At 44.9% G+C, this 19011-nt stretch overlaps 1 protein-coding gene across 7 annotated transcripts in view; it reads right to left on the bottom strand.

Annotated features, from left to right (window-relative positions):
* FARS2 (phenylalanyl-tRNA synthetase 2, mitochondrial) overlaps positions 1–19011 on the bottom strand; it is a 371125-nt gene that overhangs the window by 315233 nt on the left and 36881 nt on the right. The window lies entirely within an intron of this gene.

Raw genomic sequence — 19011 nt, forward strand, 5'->3', positions numbered from 1 at the left:
GCATTCTGCCTATACTAGAAAGAAGAAAGATGAGACTTGGGAAACACACAGGAAAATTTGTTTTTAAACTACAGGGATGGGAGGGGACAGAATCTGGCACCCTCAATTATGATTAATCAGTGGGTTACGGTGGAGTGAGGTACTACTTAATGCAAGTAAGGGGTACAGAATCCAAACCAAGAAAGGAAAATACAACCATTGCCTAAACAACATGCAGCAATGCAGATTTTTGACAGTGATAGCTTTATAACACTGAACAACACTTTATAACACTTTATAGCATTGACTTTTTAGGAATATGAACGATATAAGCTCCGGAAGTTCCAAGCACTATTGCCTAGACCTATTACACTGAAGTGACATTTTAGAATTGTTTTACTCACTATATACCTTGATTTATAAGTTATAACCTAGGCACAGGATACCACACTATAGACATATTTACAGTGAATTCTTTTAAATTTACTGCTTTTCCCTTCTCCTTGAAAGGCCTCTGTATGTGTATTGTCATCTTCCTGTTTATTTTTTAAAAAATCATCTTCATTTTCATGCTGTTACACCATTATATATATTCACAATAAATATTATATCAAAAGTATTAGAGAAAATGTGTGTAGTTCACTATTTGTTATAACAGCATCTGGCCTATCAAACACATACTGTATCCTACAGGACATTGTCCAGGTATACTGGAAGAAGAACAGGAGATCCGGGATATGGTTTGATCAGGCTGCAACTTTATTATTACATGTCTGGGACTACTTGGCAGATAAAAGTGTACAGTGCAGGTAACTCCATGATCATTTCAATATCTACCTGGGGGCTTCGGCCAGCCCACTCTTTTTCCATTGGTCCCCAGCATTGCTGGGACCTTACCATCCCCCCACCGCAAATGAGGGTTAAGGTGGGCTATAAAGGAACGGGGCCGGAAGGCTCTGTGCTGCACTAGTCACAGGCACTCTGAACCACCCCTCCCACCCCTGTTCCACTCCTTTAACAGGCCATTTATCTGGTCACCGTGTCCCTTCCCTACAGAGTGCCTGTGCTGGACATCTGCCCCACACTTACAGAATGAGTTGTGACATCATAGACTAAAACTCTTCCTCACTCACCTACTCTTCCCGAAGGTGTGGGGAAGGTGACCCCTCACCCACTCCATCTTGGCCAATCTGGCGGTGAAGGAAAAATTTCTTCTCAGCCCCCAAAGAAAGGAGCAACTAGCGAAATGCCCACAGCAGGTCCTGACCAAACCCGGTATTTTGCCACTTCTGAGGCTGGGTGCTGCTCTGCCTGGTCTGGGGAAAAGGGGCTTCTCCTACCACGCTTGCCCTTTATCAACTCCCCTGCCCTTCTGGTCCCTGGGGTATGAGTCAGCATTGCAATGCTGACCCACTTTTCTTTTGTAGCAGCCTTTGTGCCTTTCTGGCCTCCCCACCCTTAAAGTGATATACTCCTTTCCCCAGCAAGCCAGAAAATGCTCCTTCCTCTCCACCACACCTGCTTGTGGTGCTGTAATTGTCAAGATATGAATCATGGGTGTTATTTTTAAAGTTAACTGAGAAAAACCACATAAATCCATTTTGTGTGCACCTAATTTATGGATGAAATTGCTGAATGTTCATAAACAGCCTGGGAATTTATACAAGAACACATAACCAGACCTTCAAAGTTAGAGATACACAATTCTCAAATGTTTAACTTATGCATGCAGATATTAGACAGGTACCTAATAATTGGGAATTTGTGAGCTCTTGAGTTAGGTATGAATATCTATATTTGCAAACTTGTTCCCATATTTTCAAAGCAATTTTATCTTTCTTATTGAAGCAATTCAGATGATTAAACCTTCCCCCACCCCTTTTTTTAATTTAATGTACTTTTTTCACCATGTAATGTACACTCTTTGTTTTCTTTTTTCACTTCACTCAACTTGAATAGTGAAAATAGACTTGTCACTAGTCTCGTCTCTTTTCAAGAGTTCACTTTTATTAATGGCCAGTTTTAATCAATAGTTTTTCCATGCTACCATAGTGCTAATACATTTCAGTTTCCAACACTGTAGGGAAATAGTTAATTTTATGTAATGTTTTAAAGTTTTTAACATGTCTATTAATATAATTTATTTTTTCAATACATAAAAGAATCTGTTACCAAAGTCTCTTGACCCAGGTAGGATCAGATTCTGACACTGCTACCATTAGCATTTTATTCTGTAAATAGCCCACACAAACAAAGGGGCCCAACTGTGAAGTAATGTACTACTCAATGTAAGGGCTTCAGAATCTGGTCCCAAATTACTACACTATAAGGTGCAATCATACAAACAGTATCAAGCTCAGTCCCATTGAAATCAGCAGGACTAATCAATGGTGTAAGATCTAATATGTTGGGTAAGAGGATGAGTGTTTGTGGAATTCTATTCTGTCCCATTCATGTTCTTACACCAGACCCCACACCGTGACAGCTCAGTAATTGAATGATTACATTTTATAATTTCTTTTTGGTCATAAATTAGTTGGGGACAGATTATGAACCCCTTACACATACTGGTAAGAAATTACTCATCTGAAGCCACTGGGCTACTTGAATGAATAATTCCTCACCAATGTAAATAAAGGATTGAAAATCTGGTCCTAAATTCCTAAATCTCTTAATCTAAATTATGTGACTATTTTCCCTATAATCACCCATAAAAGACTGCAGGTAGAATTGCTGTCTTTGTCATTTATGTGGACATGGTCAGAGAATTTAATTCTGCTGGGAAACACTACCATAAAATCTCTAAGATAATTAAAGCAAGAGTGAAAGTCCAAGATGAAATGTTTGGAATTTTTAAAGTTCAAGCGACTTTCCTGCATCTTTAGGGTATTTAATTTTCTGCCATTCTAATACATGCATACAAAATGGCAGATGAACTGAAAACTCTCTTTCTCCAATTCTTCTTTCGGTCATCTGCTGAGAGTCAGAATAAAGTAAGTAGATTGACTAGAGACGTTGCTGATAGCTTTCAGCGTATAGGCCCTGGTCTACGCTACGAGTTTAGGTCGAATTTAGCAGCGTGAGATCGATTTAACCCTGCACGGGTCCACAGGATGAAGCCATTTTTGTCAACTTAAAGGGCTCTTAAAATCAATTTCTGTTCTCCTCCCCGATGAGGGGATTAGCACTGAAATTGACATTGCTGGGTCGAATTTGGGCTAGTGTAGATGCAATTCGATGGTATTGGCCTCCGGGAGCTATCCCAGAGTGCTCCATTGTGACCGCTCTGGACAGCACTTTCAACTCAGATGCACTACCCAGGTACACAGGAAAAGCACCAGGGACTTTTGAATTTCATTTCCTGTTCGGCCAGCGTGGAAAGCTCATCAGCAGAGGTGACCATGCAGTCCCAGAATTGCAAAAGAGCTCCAGCATGGACCAAACGGGAGGTACTGGATCTGATCGCTGTATGGGGAGACAAATCCGTGCTATCAGAACTCCGTTCCAAAAGAAGAAATGCCAAAATATTTGAAAAAATCTCCAAGGGCATGATGGACGGAGGCTATAACAGGGACCTGCAGCAGTGCTGCGTGAAAATTAAGGAGCTCAGGCAAGCCTACCAAAAAGGCAAAAGGCCGCTCCAGGTCAGAGCCCCAGACATGCCACTTCTATGATGAGCTGCATGCAATTCTAGGGGGGTCCCTACCACTACCCCACCCCTGTCCATGGACACCTGCAAGGGGGGAGTCTCATGCAACAGGGATGAGGATTTTGGGGACGAGGAAGATGATGATGCGGAGGAGGAGGAGGATAGTGCGCAACAGGCAAGCGGAGAAACCTTTCTCCCCAACAGCCAGGAACTGTTCATCACACTGGAGCCAATACCCTGCCAACCCGGGCTCCCAGACCATGAAGCCGTAGAAGGCACCTCTGGTGAGTGTACCTTTGTAAATATAATACAGGGTTTAAAAGCAAGCATGTTTAATGATTAATTTGCCCTGAAGACTTGGGGTGCATTTGCAGCGAGTATAGCTACTGGAAAAGTCTGTTAACGTGTCTGGGGATGGAGCAGAAATCCTCCAGGATTTCTTGCAGGGCAGAGTGAGATGCTTGCATTATCACTGTCTATGTTATATCCGTTTCAGGCCTTCCATTTTTTATTATTAAGGGGACATTCAGAGGTGGCCGTTCCTGCTGGGCTGTTTGCCTGTTGCTGAAAAGAAATGATCCCCGCTTTTAGCCACACCAGGGGGCAGGGTGGGGGGCTCATTCACACTGAGCTGTTTGTGTTTGGCTGGCAGAGATCTTCCCTGATACTCGTCACACAGTGGGAGGAGGGGTGAGGCGATCATCCCAGAGAAATGGGGTGGGGGGGGTTACTTGAGTTTGTGCTGCACGTTAACCCGAAAACTGCAGCCCCTCCTTTTAAATGGCCAACCCAACAGGTGCTTGGTATGGGAAAGGAGGGCGCTGCTGTTTGAAACCATTCCCACATGTTATGATGGTTGAAGAAGCCTAAAGACTGTGGCTAACCATGGCTGCCTGCAAGCCGAATTCTGTTACCCGGCCCTGCATGTGTGAGATCTCACACCAAACTGGCAGGCCCTCAATATAAGAGGCAAAATGCGACCTTGTACTGAAAACACATGTGCTGTGTAATGTTAACAGCTTGCTTCACCGTGAAAGAGTCTACCCATTGTTCTCTAAAATGTGTCTTTTTAAATACTACTCTCCCTTTTTTCCTCCCGCAGCTGCAAATGTTTCAACGCTCCCCCTATCATCTTCGTCCCAGAAGCTAGCGCAGATAAAAAGGAGAAAAAAAAACACACTAGCTATGAAATGTTCTCTGAGCTCATGCAGTCCTCCCACACCGAAAGAGCTCAGCTGAATGCGTGGAGGCAAACAATGGCAGAGTCCAGGAAAGCTGAAAATGAACGCGAGGACAGGAGAGACGAGCAAGATGAGAGGTTGTGGGAGCAAGAGGAGAGGTGGTGGCAGCGTGATGAGAGGAGGCAAAATGCAATGCTGAGGCTACTGGGGGATCAAACTGATAAGCTCTGGCGACTGGTGGAGCTGCAGAAAAGGCAGCAGGAGCACAGACCACCACTGCAGCCATGTGTAACCACCCGCCCTCCTCCCCAAGTTCCATAGCCTCCTCACCCAGACGCCCAAGAATGCGGGGTGGGGGGCTGCCCAGAGAACTGCCCAAGCAACAGAAGGCTGGCATTCAATAAGTTTTGAAGTGCAGTGTGGCCTTCTCCTTCCCTCCTCCCCTCATCCACCACCCCACCTGGTGCTTCCCTCTTCCCCCACCCCTCCTGGGCTACCTTAGCAGTTATCCCCCTATTTGTGTGATGAATTAATAAAGAATGCATGATTTTGAAACGACTTTATTGCCTCTACAAGCGGTGATCGAAGTGGGAGGGCTGCTGACTTACAGGGAAGCAGAGTGAACCAAGGGGGCAGGTTTCCATCAAGGAGAAACAAACAGAACTGTCACACCATCGCCTGGCCAGTCATGAAACTGGTTTTCAAAGCTTCTCTGATGCGCAGTGCTTCCTGCTGTGCTCTTCTAATTGTCCTGGTGTCTGGCTGCGCGTAATCAGCAGCCAGGCAATTTGCCTCAACCTTCCATAAACGTGTCCCCCTTACTCTCACAGACATTGTGGAGCACACAGCAAGCAGCAATAACAATGGGAATATTGGTTTCGCTGAGGTCTAACCGAGTCAGTAAACTGCACCAGCGCGCTTTTAAATGTCCAAATTACATTCTACCACCATTTTGCACATGCTCAGCCTGTAGTTGAACAGCTCCTGACTACTGTCGAGGCTGCCTGTGTATGGCTTCATGAGCTACAGCATTAAGGGGTAGGCTGGGTCCCCAAGGATAACTACAAGCATTTCAACATCCCCAACAGCTATTTGCTGGTCTGGGAAGAAAGTCCCTTCCTGCAGCTTTTGAAACAGAACAGAGTTCCTGAAGATGCAAGTGTCATGTACCTTTCCTGGCCATCCCACGTTGATATCGGTGAAATGTTCCTTGTGATCCACCAGTGCTTGCAGCACCATTGAAAAGTACCCCTTGCAGTTTATGTACTGGCTGCCAAGGTGGTCTGGTCCCAAGATAGGAATATGCGTTCCGTCTATCGCCCCACCACAGTTAGGGAATCCCATTGCAACAAAGCCATCCACTATGACCTGCACATTTCCCATAGTCACTACCCTTGATAGCAGCAGCTCAGTGATTGCGTTGGCTACTTGGATCACAGCAGCCCCCACAGTAGATTTGCCCATTCCAAGTTGATTCCCAACTGACCGGTAGCTGTCTGGTGTTGCAAGTTTCCAGAGAGCTATCACCATTCGCTTGTGAACTGTGAGGGCTGCTCTCATCTTGGTATTCTTGTGCTTCAGGGCAGGGGAAAGCAAGTCACAAAGTTCCATGAGAGTGCCCTTACACTTGCAAAAGTTTCGCAGCCACTGGGAATCATCCCAGACCTGCAACACTCTGCCGTCTCACCAGTCTGTTCTTGTTTCCTGGGCCCAGAATCGGCATTCCACTCCATGAGCCTGCCCCATTGCCATCAGGATGTCCAGATTGCCAGGGCCCGTACTTTGAGAGAAGTCTGTGTCCATTTCCTCATCATTCTCGTCACCGCGCTGCCATCACCTCCTCGCCTGCTTTTGCAGGTTCTGGTTACGCACATACTGCAGGACAATGCGTGAGGTGTTTACAATGCTCATAACTGCCGCAGTGATCTGAGTGGGCTCCATGCTTGCCGTGGTATGGCGTCTGCAGGAGAGCAGAGTTGCAGCAGAAATGGTGGCTGATGACAGATGCCACGAGAATAGATATTTATAGAGAACGACGAGAGGACCTGCAAAGTGGATTCATGAGAGCAGAGTTGCAGCGGAAGAGGTGGAGACAATGGTTAGCACGGGGCATATTCCTCGACAAAGAACACACGTACCCGGGAGCCCATGACAGACAACATGGAGAAATTCGCTACTGAGACAATAGCAGCAGAGCAGAGTTGCAGCGGACATGGTGGTTGACGATGGTTAACAGTCCTACTGCACCGTTTGCTGAAAGCAGTATGGCGTCCGCATGGAAAAAAGGCGCAAAACGATTGTCTGCCGTTGCTTTCACGGAGGGAGGGGCAACTGATGACATGTACCCAAAACCACCCGTGACAATGTTTTTGCCTAATCAGGCATTGGGAACTTAACCCAGAATTCCAATGGGCGGCGGAGACTGCGGGAACTGTGGGATAGCTACCCATAGTGCACCACTCCATAAGTCAATGATAGCCACGGTAGTGAGGACGCACTCCACTGATTTAATGCGCTTAGTGTGGACATACGCAATCGACTGAATAAAAACGATTTCTAAAAATCGAATTCTATAATATTGACCTAATTTCATAGTGTAGACATACCCTAGTTTATTCCCTGATGCCAGGGAGGGAAGGCTTGCTAAATAACGATCAACAGACTAGATGAGCCTGTCTAAATCTGTTTCTACAAAGTTAAAGAACAAAGTTTGAAATGAACTCTTCTCTTTTTTTTGTTTTTAAAGGCAAGTTATTTGAATAAAATATTTAGTCAGCTATGGCATAATAAAGTTTAGAAGAATATATGCAGACTCTACAATTTAAGCAAAGTGGAAACTGATTCAATGCTCCTCCCCTGTATACAATTTCTAAGAACCCAGCACAAGCTCAAAGGAAAAGAAAGCGAAGAGACACGTTAACATTTCACTTCAGTTACAAAAAGAACTGGATCCAGGGAAGAAAATTTGAATCACAAACCAAAACATGCAAAATGACCTCACACAAACCACCACTACAACTGACACCTTCATTCACAATCACACTGGAGAAGGCAAATATCAAACATGTATAGATAGAAAATTGAAGTAGTCTCTCATTCCCAGAGGTGATTCTACTTGCTTAAGCTATAAGTCCATAGGCAGGGTAGAGTGACATGCTTGCATTTTCACTGTCCATGTTATACCCGTTTCAGGCCTTCCATTTTTATAGTATTACATTCATTTGAGAGAGAGAAAATAAAATCCACTAGTGCATAGGGCAGAAAGGAAATTATTATCCCATTGTTTTAAAAGTCAGTTTACTTTACATAGCCGATAACATTATTCCAATTGAAACTACAAAGCACAACTTTCTCCTTTGTTAAATATTTTTAACTGTCAAATGTTTTCTATGTTCTCTCATTTACTTCAGTGTTATTGATATTGAAGCAAAGTGAAATATTTTGCAAATAAAACAAAGGTACTTAAATTGACCATTTAACCTGTTGTATTTTTTGCTAAGCCTTTGCTAACTTGGCAGTAAATTGAGCATTAAACTGTAGAAAGACAGGGAACATACCCACAGGGCTAGTCACACAAGTGAAGTCTATTCACATAAGGATGAAATTAATCAACATGCACAAATCCAGCATCAGGCCTATGCATTAGTATAGGATTTAGTGGCACAGACATTCTGCTGGCCATCTGCCCAGGGATGAATTTCACCTAGTATTAAGAGTTTGCAGGGTTAAGGCTCATAAATTGTATTTATATATTCTGAAGAGTCACATTCTAAAATACTAAGTTCAAGATACATTCACACATCATTGTTTAAAATACATTCAAGTTTCCATATAATTCTCTTGACTGCAATTGTGATTGAAAGAGTATCACACTAACCTCTGAAGTAACTACTGTACGTACATCATATATTCAAGTAAGTCCCACCAAAGGTGTGGAGTCAGACTCAATGTAATCATTATAGCCTACACAATGTTAACCTCTACCCTATTTCTCAAAACTGCTAGTGAATTAGCCAGCATTCTAGTTGGTACATTACTGTAGTTACCAGCAGACTTTGACTAGTATAGTGGCATTTGTTTCAATGTCATTGGGTTTGTCATGTGCGGAATCAGGGGAGAAGTGAGAGAGAGAGAGAAAGAGAGTTGTGTGTGTGTGAGAGAGAGAGAGAGAGCGAGCGCGCCACAGTGGTGCAACTGTATTTAGATTTATCTCCTCCTGCACTGAATGAAACATCACCGCATTGTAAATTATTCTCCATTACGTAATGAAATACTGTATCTATAGAACAATTTAATGTATCCTATATGTTTTTTGGAGATCTAAATAGTATATATTAAGTATACTTTATTACAATATGCTAATGACAAGAAAGGGACCTCAGCCAAATTCCAGGAACTAAACAACCCCAAGCTCTGGAATCATTAAGACCTCTATCTGAGCTTTGTTATCTCTAGCTATTCTGATGCAAATTTTCAGAAGCATCCACTAAATGCTGGGTATCGAACTTGCAATGACTAAGGTCTGATTTTCAGAATTGTTGGGCATCCATGAATCCCACTGACTTGAACACTGACATCGTTGTGTCAAACTGGGCACACAAAAATTGAGGTAGCCAGAATTAGTGGGCACTTCTGAAAGTTTTGGCTAACGACATTCAAACAAATTGTAATGAAAATAATAAAAACAGAAAACAATAGAAACAAAAGATAATGGGGAGGGGGAGGGGATGGGGGAAAGGACAGAAGCACAAAATCGGTATAGAAAGAAAGTGTTAGGGGAAAAGGAGTGGGAAAAGATCAGGCCATGATTATTGGAGATACCTGCGGCTTAAGGGCTGAATCTCGTACTTTTGCACGGTGTGAAATCATTTCTCAATATTATAGTTCTACTCTGCATAAAGCAGTACTTACAAAAAGGATCTCCTCGTTTCTTCATGTATTGTTAGATCTTAGCAAAGATTGTTTTCAGATCTTACTTTTAGCCTGCAGAGAACATATTGGAGAAAACTTGGCATCTCCATGAATTCAGGAAGATTTTCTACACCCCACCCTGGCCTTTTTTCTTCCCCTCCCCCTTCCTCGATAGCTCTAAGAAACCGTTTAGAGGCCCCATGTAACTATTTCCCTACCCTGGCTACAAAAATTAATAAACTTTAATAGCATGCTACGAGGGAACACTTTTACTTATCCTTGCCAATAGTCCCTTTTTCAACAGAAATTCTAATGATGTCCACAACACTATGTGGACACAGTGGGTGACACATTTGCTTATAGTCATTGCCATATATGTATTTTATCCATCTCAGCATTTACACAGTAAAGTGCCAGAATATGGCAAGCGATATATAAAACACATTCTTTTCTATATTGTATTCCACTAGTTGGCATGCTGTCTCTCAGCTTAACTGGCACCAGTACAAATATTCAGAGCTGTACAAAAAACATTGCTGAGAGCTCAGTGACTGCCACAGTTTCTTGCATATTATCAGTGCACCACACTGTGACATTCAATACATTGGGGGAGCATCCTATAACCCCCATATTCCTCATTTTTATATAATCATGATCTTACAGGTAAAGCATGCCTTGTCAGGTATCAAGGGAAAGGTTATGATCTGCTGAAAGTCATTTCTCTATCCATTTATGTATTTCATTAATGCATATGAAGTTATGAGAATTGTGTGGTATGGCTGTCACTAAAACATACTGTAAGTATTCAGCCAGATATTAGCTCCCCAGAGGCAACAACAAGGAAAGTAACCACCCGGGCGGGGTGTCAAACAACCCATCAACAGCCATTGTCCAGCAAGGGAGCTACAATTCAATGACTCACCTGCATGAGGCCACACAAGGGAAATTGCTCAACCTTGCCTGGAGACACAGGGTATGTCTACATTGGCAGACTTACAGCGCTGCTCAGAGAGCACTGAAGGGAAACCGCTGTTGTCACACTGTCAGCTGCCTGCGCAATAACATGTTCACACTTGTGACACTTGCAGCAGTATTCGGAGCAGTGCACTCTGGGCAGCTATCCCACAGAGCATCTCTTCCTCTTCTACCACTAAGACTTGTGGGAAGGCAGAGGGGAGTCGCAGGGCAATCTGGGTCCTGTTCCAATGCCCTGCGATGCATTGCGTCACATCCCAGCAATCCCCGTGCTTCTGTCTGTATTTGGTGCCATCTTTCAGCGGTTTGTGTACTGTGCGCTCTGCCTCTTTGGTCTGCAGGAACGGATCCCGCACTGTGGACCAATATGCTGCTCACTCTCACTAACCCGACACCTTTGTAGTTTAAGGAATAACTCCACTGCCACTTGTAAGAGCAGTTGGACACTGATCTGACCGCAGGTAGTAGCTACGACATGAGATTGTTCTTTCATTCATGGAGGTGCTGACCACAGTGTAATGCTGCTTTTGGGCTCGCAAAACAAGCACTGAGTGGTAGGATCACATCATCATACACGTCTGGGATGACGAGCAGTGGCTGCAGATCTTTCGGATGAGGAAAGCCACATTCATGGCACTGTGTGATGAGTTTGCCTCAGCCCTGCAGTGCAAGGACATGAGGATGAGAGCTGCCCTGCCCTGCCATTGGAGAAGCATGTGGCGATGCACTGTGGAAGCTGGCTACTCCAGACTGCTACTGATCAATCGCTAACCACTTCGGAGTGGGAAAGACAACACATTGTACGTGTGTTGCCGGAAGCGTGCAGGGCCATTATTCGCATCCTGCTCCAAAAGACCATGACTCTGGGCAACGTGCATTACATTGTGGATGGCTTTGCACAAATGGGCTTCCCTAACTGCGGAGGTGTGATAGATGGCAAGCATATTCCAATTCTGGCACCAGACCACCTAGCCGAGTACACTAATCCAAAGAAGTATTTCTCTATGGTTCTCCAGGCACTTGTGGATCACTGTGGGCATTTCACGGACACTAACACAGGCCAGTCGGGAAAGGTGCATGACACACATATCTTTCGGAACACTGGCCTGTTCAGGAAGCTGCAAGCAGGGACTTTCTTCCTAGGTCAGAAGATCACCATAGGAGAAGTCAAAATGCCCATTGTGATCCTGGGAGACCCTGCCTGCCCCTGAATGCCATGGCTTACGAAGCCATACATGGGGAACCTTGATACCAGCAAGGAGCAGTTCAACAACAGGCTGAGCAAGTGTATGTATGATTTGTGTATGTCCAAGTATCATCTGCAACCTTGTCCTTTGGAGTACAGTGCAGCGGGGACTGTACTTCAGCAGGGCTAAACTGCAGAGGTACAGGTGTTGAGTGCAGTGGTACTGGGAGTCCACAGGGCTGGACTGTGCTGGGACAGGAGTGGAATGCAGCGAGTACAGCCTGGAGTCAGGAGGTTGATAAGAGTGTGTTGACGGTGGGAGGCGCATGGGAAAGTTTTGCGACAGTTGCTGCAGGGGAGGGTGGGCGTGGAGCTGCTCGGTTTGCAGTGCTAGTAGTGCCTGGAGCGTGTCCGCTTGGTGCTCCATAACCTTGAAAAGCCGCTCTGCGGCTTTGTTCCGGCATGCCGCATTCTCCTTTCGGTCCCTCTTCTCGCTGTCCCGCCACTCCTTCAATTCTTGTTTTTCAGCCGCAGCGTGCATCATGACATCACACAGAAAGTCCTCTTTAGTTCTTTGTGGCTGCTTTCTAATTCTGCCCAGGCATTCATGCAGTGATAACAAAGAGGGAGGCTGGGCTCCCAAGGTCATATCTGTGAAGCCAAAATGCAACATTTTACAGAAGCAGTATTGTTTGCAACACACCAACCACTGATTCAGTGATTTAAAACACAGCCATTATTCACATACCTGGTCCCTAACTGGCTGACCCCAGGCAAGCTCACGTGAGCCACAAGACCCCCAAAATGGTGAGTAACCACAGGGGCAGGGGAAATCAGTGATCCAGGACCATACCGTACACTGGGCATGGGGCTCTTGGGGAGAGCCAGCACTTTAGGGGGGCCTTATAATCATTACTGTCCCCACGTTTTCCACAGGCTGTGTTCATTATGGAAGATATCTCGCTGCTGAGGGTGAGCAGGGAATCAAGGGAGGGTCTTCTCCAAGACTGCGGCTTCTGCCCTGGCCCTTATGCAGCTCGCCTGTGTGCAGCAGTGGTTCCCCCCTGCCCCCACCTCCCAGTGACAGCAGAGTGGCACAGGAAAGTTACCGTTAACGGGGAAAGAAGTATCCACAGGGGCCTTCGTAGTGGAGGTGGGGTCACCGCCGAGTATCGTGTCCAGCTCTTTGTAGAACCAACACCTCATGGGCGCAGCCCTGGAGCGGTGGCTTGCCTCCTGTGCCTTGTGGTAGGCGTTTTGCAGCTCCTTCACTTTGACCCTGCACTGCAGCGTGTCCCGGTCATGGCCCCTTTCTGTCATGCATCATAAAATCTGTCCACTGGTATCATAATTCCTACAGCTGGAGCGCAGCTGGGACTGGACAGCCTCCTCTCCCCAAATGCCGATGAGGTCCAGCAGCTCGGCATTGCTCCAAGCGGGGGATCGCCTGGCGCGTGGAGCAGGCCTGGCCACCTGGAAACACACGTCACCGAGCAAACAGGAAGGGGACTTTCAAAATTCCAAAGGAATGCACAGGGTGGGGGTGACGGTTGGCCACCTGAGGGCAGGGCAGTAGAGTTCATACCAACGACCGGAGAGGCGAGAAGAGGCATTGTGGGACACCTCCCGGAGCCCAATCGCAGCGCTGGAATCGACCAGGGTGTTGACACTGGCACCGCGGCGCTGTAGCCCCGGCGCAGAAAGCCGCACGCCTCTCGTCGGGGGAGGTTTTTTTACAGCGCTGCAACTGCACCATGTCTGCGCACTAAGTGGCTTGGCCACAGAAAGCGTGTTCACCTCGGGAGTTACACCGCAGAAAGCTGCTTTACTGCGCAGGAACTACACAGCGCCTCAGTAGTGCCCACCAGACATGCCTGGACTTGTGTGTTCCCTAACCACATGGGACTAAGAGTATAAAACTGAACACTAGGGGCCCAGGCTTGGTCTTTCTCTTTCCCTCACCTATGCTGCAAGCAACAAAGACCCTCAGAAAAAGACAAGACTCCAACAGAGGAGATCGGCCCAGGTTTAAGGGACAAACCTGTATATTAAGGACTGCAATATCCAGTGGGGTGAGAAAAACTGCTTAATCTAGATGTTGCCCAGTCTAACAGGGTTGAGAGTTTAAACTGCATGCTTATATTTTATTTTATTTTGGTAACTAACTCTGACTTTTTGCCTACCACTTAAAATCTACCTTTTGTAGTCAATAAATTTGTTTAACTGTTTATCTTTTCCAGTGAGTTTGTCTGAAGTGTGTGGTAAATCTGCTCAGGTTTTGCAAAGGCTGGTATATATCTACTTTCCATTGATGAAGTGGTGAACCAATTAATAAATTTGCACTGCTCATCTTGAGCAGTGCAAGACAGTATATTCCGGAGGTACAGTGCTGGGAGCTGGGGGGATTTGGCTCTGGTGCCTTTCTCTGTGTGATTCATGAGTGGCTCTGGGAGCACTCATGCAATCTAGCTGGGTGTTGAGTCTCCCAAGCAGTTGTGCTGAGCGATAACGGCACCTGGAGGGGTTTGCTGCTGGTCACTAGCAAGGCATGTGAGAGACAGCCCAGGCTGGAGAGAGTTCAGGGGGCACAGCGGTTCCACGGTCCCAGGCTGCACCCCAGGGAACCTGTCACACACAGAATACCAGAAAATAACGTCATCTACCAATGGATTAAAAAAAATTCTTTTATTAATGTTTGTTATTGGTTCACTTCAAGAACCCTCTAGTTCTTGTAGTATGGACAGGATAAGCAGGAAAGCCAACTTGCTTGTGCTATCCCAGTCATCACTTTACCTCAATCATCACTTTACCTAACTTTTGCTTAATTCCCTATGTGGACCCAATCCAACCCTCACTGAAATTAACCGAAAGACTCCCATTAACTTCAGTGGGAGTTGAATCAATCCTGGTAAGAGAGACGCACTATTACTCTTCTCCTCCCCGAACGGCAATTATACTCCTAATTTTTTTAAAATCTCTTCTCATACGGCATTCATCAACTCCAGCTATTGCTCTGAATCATTTTGTTGTTGTTTTTCTCTGGACCATTCCTATTTCTGATGATCCTCTTTTAAGATGATGTGAGCAAAACTGAACACAGTGTTCAAGATGCGTTTGTATCACTGATGTATATGATGGCACCATTATTATTCTCTTCCATTAATGCATCCTAACATCATGTTCCTTTTCTTTCTTTCTTTTTTATTTTTATTTAAACAACATTCTAGCTTGGCTCAATTCATGGCTGCAATGGGATTATCCATATGCTTAAAGTTAAGCACATGCTTAAGTCCTTTGCTGAATCAGGGCCATAGTGTTCAGCATCTTGAAGGACTGAGTCCCATATGTATTTCTAGTGTGTCTCTGACTGTAGCATTTAAGTACCAATTTAGATTTATGTATAATAATGTTTCTTTCTCATAGGATCTAGCATGTGTTTTGTTGCTGCAGTACCCACAAGCTGGGTCAGACGAAGGTGCAAGAGGCTTAACATGGACATTTTTCTATTGCATTTTATCTAGATTTTAATCCACTGCCCACCACTATAGAATTTGAGTGGCATTGGATACTGAATAGCTATTGTTGACACACAGAGTACTCTATTTCAGTGGTTCAGAACCACTGATTGACCATTACCATTCTGGTTCACTAGTAAAAAGAGGAATTCCTATAAATTAGGGTGGTTCCATAGAACACCTCTAAAAGGGAGAAGGAGGTAACTTCTTCTACTCCTGCATCTAGTATTTAAGAAATATAATTTAACTATTTTAACTTAACTAATGTTACATATAGCACTATCTCAAGAGACAGATGTTACATAAATTGGTCTTGTCCCCAGGCAAAAAGTAAACAAATGTCAGATACACAGCCATTTATTTTATTAATTAAAAAAGAAACATATCCAAAAGGCAACACTCAGATACTACAGAGATTGAAAAACCTAAGTTTAGATAGTTGAAATTTTGATACTTTGTAATTTTACTGCAGCACATAATGTGGTGCGCTCAAAGAAAAACCAAACTCTGTATGATTCCAGGATCAATTAACAGATATATTTTAATTATTAGTTGGCTGCTAGCAGTCATGTGACCGCTGTGAGCCAAAAGAAGGACTATGGGAGGGAGAGAGGGAGTGGAAAACGGCATAAATTCCCTAAAGGAAGGTTTTTATTGCTGTTTTTTCTTCAGGTAGATACATGATGCCATAAGAATGGAGAAATATAACAATATCCCAGCACTAGAACAGAAATAATACACAGTAAAGACAAAGGGACTACTTTGATGATTCTATTACAGTCTATCAACAAATAGTTATTTAGAAGGCTTTGGTGTTCTGTAATTTAAAAAAAATATAAACTTATTTAAAAATAAACAGTTGTACTCCTTTCACAAAGCAACCTAAAGCATACTTTACTTTTGATAGAACTTTATCAAGTGGTGTCAGCATAGTTGCTGGGAAAAGGAAAGTTTAAACTTCATTTCAAAATAGAGAAGAACTGTTGTGGTTGTATGTGAAACTGGTTCAAGGAAGGAACACAGTTCCAAAGGAAGAAAGGCCTGGAGGTAAAATATAATTTAATAAATGGCATGGCCTACACTCTCCCTTAAGGTATTGAATGAAGCCATTTCTATTGGAAACAAGGCATGAACAACACCTCCTGGGTGTCATGAGGTTCACCTCCCTCATGATCTGGCACTTCCCCAAAAAAGCACTGCCTCAGCCATATATCAGACAGAGGGTGTACTAAGCTGATAAAACAGACACCATCAAGAAACAATTGAAACAGAACTTATCTCTTCACCAGTTCCCTGAAGTAGGAAGATGACAGGTAAGCAATTACTTGACAAGCAGCAGCTTCCTGACAGTTGATCCAATCTCCCTAGGCTGTATTCTTGTTTCCTCTAATTCTTCTTCTTTCCTAGGTACCTCCATCTTCATCATACAGACTGAAGACCTACTCAGGTAAAAGTCCCTTTGAAGTCAATGATCTCAGTTACACCAGTGTGAATCTACTGACATCAGAGTAGTTACTACAGATTTACACTGGTGCAAGAGAGCACAGAATATCACTCTCGGGGAGTTCTGTCTGAGGAAACTTTGAATAAGTACTGTGGGGTTTAGCTGTTATTGGAAACTCTGCCCAAGAAATATAAACAAAAACAGAGTATAGAAACAAGAAGATGCCTATTTTGACAACTAGTTCAAACAAATTGGAAGCTATGCCCCTTATTTTAAGGTGTAAGATATGCATCTAATGTTTTAAAATGTAAAAGTAAAAAGGTTTTCTATAAATTTTTCATTTGTATTTCCATATGCCTTGAGCAACTCAAACAACTGGAAATTCTACTTTTATATCTTCCCAGAGCTTCTCAACCCCACAGCATGTAAGCTAAAATCAGGCCTGCTCTACATTACAAAGTTAGTTCAAAATAAGCCCTCTTCCGTCAACCTAGTTGTGCACATTTCTACACTTAAAATTTGTCTCCCACCAATGTAAATGCCCTGTTACACTGACACAGTAACACCATCTCCCCGAGTGGCATTGAGCCAGAGTTGATGTACTGAGGTCGACGCAGCATGAATGTAGACACTGCATTACTTACGTTGACTAACATCCTCCAGCTGCTGTCCCACAATGCCCAACACTGACTGCTCTGGTCACAGCTGTGAACTCCTCTTCCCAGGGTCACAGAGACAGAAAGGTCCCCCTTCCCTTTAAAGCCCCAGTGAATTACTGAAATGCCTTTTCCTGACTGTCCAGCTTGGCGAGCACACCTAGCAGTGCTCCCTTGTTGTGGCAACTGCCCAGCTGACTGTGCCTGCTACACGCTCCAGACACGCTTCAGCTTGGAACAGACAGGAGATAATGGATCTCCTGGGCCTGTAGGGAGAAAAGGCTGTGCAAGCACAGCTACGGACCAGCGGCAGAAACATGGACATCTACGAGCAGACTGCACAGGGGATGCAGGAGAAGGGGTCTGACAGGGACCAGCAGCAAGTGCCCCATGAAAGCAAAAAAACTGCATCAGGAATATCAGAAGGCTAGGGAGGCAACAGTCGATCCAGTGCTGAGCTGCAGACCTGCCACTTTTAGAAAGAACTGCATGCCATGCTTGGGGGAGATCCCACCACCATCACATACCACCATTGATATCTCCTAGGAGCCTAAACCACTGACCCCTGATGTGAACAGTGAGGATGGGAGACATACAACTGCGGGGAGGAGTCAAGCTATGCCAGGACCAGTTTGACGCTCCACCGCAGTCCTGTCAGTCTCAGCAGTCAAGTGCGGGTGAGCACAACGCAGGGGAAGGAACCTTGGGTAAGTGTGTAATTGGATTTCCCATTACAATAATGTACTGATGGCACCCCCAAGTTAAGCGGACACAGCTATTGATTTTTCATTAATTTACTTTTACTAGAAGAGGCAATAGTACAACAAAGAGAGGCAGTGTTATCATCTGCTTTTCATTCCCTTGTAAAGTTAGGCAAAGGGCATGGGCAGCGTGTGAACTACCCATTTGGGAAGGCTAGCCACTGGCCCCACCCCTCCCAGAGCCCCGAGCCGCCCACCACAGCTGGAGGAGTCCTGCCACAGCTGCCCCAAGTCCTGGCCTGCCAGCCAGCCCAGGCCACCCCACCCCAGCTGGCCAGCCCCAGAGTGTGCACCAGCTGCCAGCTGGCCTGCCCTAGCCCTAGCCTGCTTCGGGGAAGAGGAGCGGCCTAGACTGGGGCCACAGGGGAAGAGTGGGAGGAAGGAGGGAGCCTCGGGTCGGAGTGCAGGTAGGGCCATCCCTGGCTGTTTGGCGATGCTTTGCCTCCACTGGTCTGAGATATCCACTGCCCATAGCAATGGGGTCTACGCAGAGCAGTTTGTTTATGTACACAGGGATGTCCCTTGAATCCTCCTGAGAGATCTCAATGAAACTTTCATGGAGGTACTTTGCAATCCTCTCCTGAAGGTTTCTAGCCATGGAAGCCTTATTTCTTCCTCCGCAGTAGGACACTTTCCCACACCAAAAAGAAAAGGGGTATTTGTGGCACCTTAGAGACTAACCAATTTATTTGAGCATAAGCTTTCGTGAGCTACAGCTCACTTCATCGGATGCATACTGTGGAAACTGCAGAAG

The sequence above is a fragment of the Lepidochelys kempii genome, chromosome 2, assembly GCF_965140285.1.
Source record: "Lepidochelys kempii isolate rLepKem1 chromosome 2, rLepKem1.hap1, whole genome shotgun sequence".
Lineage (NCBI taxonomy): Eukaryota > Metazoa > Chordata > Testudines > Cheloniidae > Lepidochelys > Lepidochelys kempii.